This window comes from Punica granatum, chromosome 5 (assembly GCF_007655135.1).
Source record: "Punica granatum isolate Tunisia-2019 chromosome 5, ASM765513v2, whole genome shotgun sequence".
NCBI classification, from domain to species: domain Eukaryota; kingdom Viridiplantae; phylum Streptophyta; class Magnoliopsida; order Myrtales; family Lythraceae; genus Punica; species Punica granatum.
In genome coordinates this window covers 10,744,736-10,752,047 of record NC_045131.1, presented here as the reverse complement: position 1 = coordinate 10,752,047, position 7,312 = coordinate 10,744,736, and positions in this window count along the sequence as shown.

The window sequence follows — 7,312 nt, the reverse complement described above, 5'->3', positions numbered from 1 at the left end:
GGCAAGAAGGCTAAAGGTGCATCCAATTTTGACTTGGGTGCGTTGAAGCCTAAAGCCAAGGTGGCGAAGAATGATTACTGCTTCCATGTGGCAACACTGGACATTGGAAGCGGAATTGTAAGATATACCTGGAAGAGTTGAAGAAGAAGAAGGGAAGTGAGACTTCCACTTCAGGTATCCATGTATAGAGATTAATGTATCTACTACTCTACATCTTGGGTATTAGATACCGGATGTGGTACTCATATTTGTGAAATATGCAGGACCTAAATGACAGTAGATCGTTGACAAAGGGCGAGGTGGACCTACGAGTTGGAAATGGAGCAAGAGTTGCTACATTAACTGTAGGGACTTATCACCTAGTTTTACCTACTGGGCTTGTTATTAGATCTAACGACTGTTATTATGTACCTGCTATTAGTAGAAACATAATATCTGTTTCTTGTTTGGACAAGAAGGGATTTTGTTTCACTATAAAGAACAAGTGTTGTTCTATGTACTGAATGATGGTATATTATGGCAGTGCACATTTAAGTAATGGTCTGTATGTTCTTGATCTAGATACGCCTATTTATAATGTGGAAACCAAACGGCTCAAATCTAATGATTCGAACCCGACTTACCTCTTGCATTGTCGTTTAGGCCATATTAGCGAGAATCGCATCTCTAGACTCCATAAGGATGGATTACTGGACTCGTTTGATTTAGAATCGATCGAGACATGCGAACCTTGCTTAATGGGGAAAATGACTAAGGCCCCTTTTACCGGAAAAGGTGAGCGAGCTAGTGATCTTTTGGCTCTCATACATACCGATGTATGTGGACCAGTGAACAAGCTTGCTAGAGGTGGGTATCTCTACTTCATTACATTTACTGATGATTTCAGTAGATTTGGATATGTGTTTTGATGAAACACAAATCTGAATCCTTTGAAAGTTCAAAGAATTTAAGAATGAAGTGGAGAATCAGTTGGGTAAGAGCATTAAAGTTCTTCGATCAGATCGAGGAGGTGAATATTTGAGCTATGAGTTCACTGACTATCTTAAACAGTGTGGGATTTTATCTCAACTGACTCCACCTGGAACACCACAATGGAATGGTGTAGCTGAGAGGAGGAATCGAACTTTATTAGATATGGTTCGATCTTTGATGAGTCATGCAAACTTACCTGACTCCTCTGGGGATATGCTCTATAGACAGCTGCTCTCATATTAAACAATGCTCGTCGAAATCAGTTGAAAGGACACCATATGAGATGTGGTATGGGAAACGTCCCAAGATGTCTTTTCTAAAAATATGGGTTGCGAAGCTTATGTGAAGAGATTGTTCGGATAAGCTTGGCCCTAAATCGGACAAATGTACTTTGTGGGGTATCCTAAGGAAACTCGAGGATACTATTTCTATAATCCATCGAGGGCAAAGTGTTTGTCGCTCGAACTGCGGTATTCCTTGAGAAAGAGTTTCTCTTCAAAGGAACTAGTGGGAGGAAATTAGAACTTGGGGAAGTTCTACCACAAAATGACATTGACCAATCGACGGGCGATGTTGCAGAACAAGTACCACAAGTTGTTGTGGCACAATCTTCTGCACAAGTGACACAGGAGCCGTAGGTCTGGTAGGATACGTCATGAGCCCGAGAGATATGGATTTCTCGTGACTCAAGATAATGACGTATTGCTCATAGATAATGATGAGCCTACAACCTATGCGGAAGCCGTAATAGGCTCTGACTCTGAGAAATGGCTGGTGGCCATGAGATCTGAGATGGAGTCCATGTACACTAACCAAGTATGGACTTTGGTTGATCCACATGAAGGGGCAAAACCCATTGGGTGTGTAAGTGGGTCTTCAAGAAGAAGATTGACATGGACGGTAATGTGATTACCTTTAAGGGCCGACTTGTGGCAAAAGGTTTCAGACAAGTTCATGGTGTTGACTATGACGAAACCTTTTCCCCGGTAGCTATGCTTAAATCCATCAGGATCTTGCTTGCAATTGCAGCTTATTATGATTATGAGATCTGGCAAATGGATGTCAAAACTGCTTTCCTGAACGGGAAGCTCCTCGAGGATGGTTTATGACACAACCTGAGGGTTTGTCGATCCACATTGTGCCGGAAAGGTTTGTAAGCTACAACGGTCTATTTATGGACTGAAGCAAGCTTCTAGGAGCTGGAATCTTCGTTTTGATGATGCAATCAAAGAGTTTGGTTTCATCAAGAATGAAGATGAACCCTGTGTTACAAGAAGGTTAGTGGGAGCGTAGTAATCTTCCTGGTGTTGTATGTAGACGACTACTTCTGATTGGGAATGACATTCCTTCCCTACAGTGTGAAGACTTGGTTGGGAGGTGTTTCTCTATGAAGGACTTAGGCGAAGCTACCTACGTGCTAGGTATTAGGATCTATAGAGATAGATCCAAGAGACTGCTTGGCCTAAGTCAGGTGTACATAGATAAAGTGCTTCGGCGCTTTAGCATGCAGGATTCTAAGAAAGGGTCGCTGCCTATGTTACATGGCATAAGCCTTTCGAAGGCTCAGAGTCCTTCTACTCGAGAGGAGAGGGACAGAATGAATAGGATTCCATATGCGTCAGCTATTGGATCTATCATGTATGCTATGTTATGCACTCGATCAGATGTCTCGTATGCTTTGAGTATGACGAGTCGATACCAATCAGATCCAGGTGAAAGACACTGGATTGCAGTAAAGAACATCCTTAAGTACTTACGAAGGACTAAGGAGATGTTTTGGTATATGGAAGCGAAGAAGAGCTCGTTGTAAGAGGTTACACCGATGCTAGCTTCCAGACCGATAAGGACGACAGTAGATCGCAGTCAGGGTATGTGTTTTGCCTGAATGGAGGTGCTGTGAGTTGGAAGAGTTCCAAACAGGAGACAGTAGCCGATTCTACCACAGAGGCCGAGTATATTGCTGCCTCTAACGCTGCAAAAGAGGCCGTTTGGATCAAGAAGTTCGTGACAGAACTTGTTGTGGTTCCTAGCATCGCAGACCCAGGATCTCTATTGTGACAACAATGGAGCCATTGCGCAAGCTAAGGAACCCAGGTCTCACCAGCGATCCAAACATATACTCAGGCGCTTCCATCTCATTCGCGAGATTATTGACAGAGGAGATGTGAAGATATGCAGAATACCAACAGATGAGAATCTCGCAGATCCACTTACGAAGCCTCTTGTGCAGCGCAAGCACGAGGCTCACACTAGATCTATTGGCATTAGACAGATGCCAGATTGGCTCTAGTGCAAGTGGGAGATTGTTGGGAATTGGTGTATGCCCTAGATGCAATCTATCATTAGTTCTGTAATATGACATGTATTTCATTATATTACGAGGCATATCTGTTATTGTGTAGATTGCGCTAAATATGATTTTACACAATAATGTCCTTGGAATAGTAGGTTCAATAGGCATCAAGTGTGACTTGATTGTGAGATCCTATAATTACTGAAATTATTCCTAAATGTCCATAGTCAAAGTATTATCGTTAATTAGGACAACGATAATACGGTTAGATTAGTGTAAGTGTTGATTGATGATCAAATCTCATAGGTCATGGATATGGAGATATCAAATCACACCACATGTATACATTAAGAGTAATGTGTATAGGACTGATCCGCCATGAGATTGCTACATGGGTTGTTACGTGACTGTCATTAGCATATCTCAAAGTGACTATAGTGTAATGGTCCTTTGACTTGAGGTCACCATAGATTCCTACATGTAATGTCATATACTTGATACTGTCAAACGCCACTGTAACAGGATGGTTATAAAGACAGTTATTGGGTATACCACAGAGCATGGAGAGGAATGTGAGTGATCAAGATAGGATTTGTCCCTCCTACGAAACGGGAGCGATATCTCACGGCCATTGGTGGTTAAGTCTAAAAGTGTATGCATACCCAAATGAGTCGATATAATGATATCGAGCTCATTTGTTCTGATAGACTTACCCGGTAAACCAAGGAAAAGAGATATTGAGCCATACAAGGATGTCATCGACCATGCCTTGGGCTCAATAGAGATATAGAGGACAAAGGGATTATATTACACGGTAACGGAGGTCACAAAGTTCGTCGAGAAATTGACTTTCCGATTACTTGAGTAACAGTGATGCATTGCTAGATGCCACTCACTGTTTGTAATATTGAAATAGAGATTTTGATATTACTGTCAACGTAATTGGGAACCTACAGGGTCACACACTACGACTAAATTGAAGAGATATCTTGAAACAAATAAAATCGTCTAATAGAGATTAGATGATTTATGGTGCGACCGATTAATCGGATATTTAATGAGATTAAATTTATTGATTAATTAGACTCGATTTATTAGATTAAATGGACCTAATTGATGCACGATCAATATGGTGACACATGGCTTTTACGTGAATAGACATGTGTATGGACACATGTAATGTGGAAACCCAATTTGGGTTAGTCCCACATCGGCCAGGGACTTGAATTGTCCCCCCATATTGCTTATAAAAAGGGGGGCAATGTGCATATATATAGATATCAGCAGAGACATATATATATATATATGTGTGTGTTGCATATATATTTGCTAATATATATATATATATACACGTAGTGTATGCATGTGTGTGCATATATATATATATATATATATATATATATATATAATTTGAGTTGAATTGTTCAACTCAAATAAGGTCCATTAGTCTAATAAATTTCGGGTGTCGCATCGGAGTGTTTCTTTTGAGTGTTGGTCGCTAGCACCGCCGATCTCGAAAACTCGTCGACAAAGTCGGTGTGGATACCAGTAGAGGCGTCACGCGTGGGACGCTCGGTCGACAACTTTAAATATTCCAGGTACGCTTTTATTTACTCTTACTCTTCTAGTAGGTCTTGGAATTAGTTTCACGGATAGGAAATTTTGAATTTCTGTTCCTTTTTCGCTTCCGTTGCGCCCCGTGGAACTAGCACTAGGGTCTCTAAGGGCCGGACTCTTGAGACCCAATAACTTTATTTTCGGGGCTTTATTATAGGCTCCCAACAGGCTCTAGTATGATCGGTATGGATTCACGGAGGAAGAGAAGCGGAGAAGTTCGACGAAGGTGACAGACTTCTTTTTGTTGTGTGTTACAGTATGGTGTTTTTGTCGAAGTCATACGATCGGGCCATTGGGGGTCGTGGGTTCCACCATAGATCGTTGGACACTCCGCGTGGAGGATGAGTCGACTCGAATAAAGTAGTTTTCAATATATTTTGCACTTCGTATTTTTTTTCTTTTTTCCACTCGAGCCGCTAGAAATAACCGATTTTGATTTTGACACGGATTTTACCGTTTTGAGTTAATGCCATATCTTTTTCCCGGGACAATATTGTATGACATGATGTTTTCCTAGTTGAACTTCTTTGGATGAAGTAGCCAGTTCTATCAGGCCCATTGAAAGCAGACGTGCTAGGCCCAAAAACAGAGCGAACCGAACATGTGTATTTTGCTTAGTAAGCCGAACATGGTAGTCTTGTATAGGCAGTCGTAGTAATGAGAATTTCATTCATCACCCGGAAAGGTACGAGAGAAAAATCCTCAAGCAAATTACAAGACGAGATAGTTGGAACCACATGTGCTATTCACAATGAGAAAAATACAACGTGATAGAATCTTAAAATTGTGAGAGATATTGTTCTGATCATTACAAAATGTTGCATTTAAGCCCTCTAGAGCCTTGATCAAGAACCTCATGTTGGCCACAAAGATTCTTCATGAAAACTAAAAGAGGGTCTTGTAAGTGCTATTCAACTTCAGGAATCTACTTTGGATCTTCGTAGGAATTTTTGCAGTAAAAGTATATACTAAATAGTGAGGGCTTGATACTTACCCACTTTTGTGGGCCATAAATAGAATGCTGTGCACTTTTGATGGGCATGTGTAGTAACTCAAATTCTGAAATCTTCTAGAGAAGCAGAATTATTGTTCACTTTGAACCTAGCAGCACGGTTTTGCCTTTAAAATGGGTGATTTTGCCTTTGAAAGGCGCCTCTTGAAAAGGAAAAAAAAAAAAAGAGAGATTGTTCCTTATTAGACATTGTTTCTCTTCGATGTGGGATTGGGCACCTCATCATAAAGTATGAATGACCTTCCTTTGACACGTACAGGGAGGCGCGATGTGGATTGCGTACCAAAAAGGGGGGAAAAATTTATATTACGAGGGAGAGTTCTTTGTAAAAATAGTTCATTTTGGGACATCATTCTTAAAGTATATAGCAAGTCAATATACTATAGGTGAATCTATGTGGAGTAGCGTTGAGTCACCTTGACGAGGTCGCGTGATGGTTGGGCACCTTTTGCAACTACTTCTCAGACAATCTTGGACGGGTTCAAGCCATCGTGACTCCAGATAAGTTATTGAATATCTACAGGGTCGAGTTGGGCGAGTTTGAGCCGCCTGAACCATGCATTTACTATTTAGATCATATTTGGGGTTCCCGTGGATAGATTCAGGCCATGTCAATAGTCGATCAGTTTGCACACTTTGCCATGGCGATAGTAACAAGGGGCAGCACCGGTGGGCAAATTCCATGCTGCTTATATAAGAGCAGCGGCGGCCTTGATGGGCTGGTTTGGCTTCTGAATCTTCTCCAATATGGTGGATATTTTACCACACTAGTCTTTTGCTATACGCTAAGTTACATGATCCTAGTCTTGCAAAAATGATTTTCATCGACTTCCGGTGTTCCACTCCGTGAGGCCGTTAAACGTACAGATTTCTCTTTGCGGTAAAATTGTCTCCTCAAAATAATCATGGCTGCAAATGCAGGACTTACCCAGAGGAACGTTCTGGCTTCTACCGTACGGGGCAGGAGACAGAGCCAGAGAGTAACATGCCCTTCTTCAGCTGCCCGGACCACAGAAAGCTACTCTAATTTCACCCTGGCAATCATTGTCAGTCCGCACAAACATCTCCTGGAACATAATAGGAACCGGCGCAGAGGTTTCACATGTACGTGTACACTTGCACCGACTTCTGCAGTAGCGAACTGCCTGCCCCGTGTAGAAGCCACTCGACTTCTTGATAAATTGATTTGATGCCTCTGCAGCTGATAGGAGAATCATAACTGGGAGAGAGTGAGCTCAGATTTTCGGGTGAGATGACAAAGAGGCAATTATAAGAATGGAGACCAGAACTGTGTCTGAGGAAACGGCCAAGCTAAAAGTTGTGATGTGATCTCAAGCTTACCAATATCTCGCTAGAAATGAATCCTCCTGTGGCCTACTTTCCCTGACATGGTTCCTTTAGATCGATTTTATGTTTCT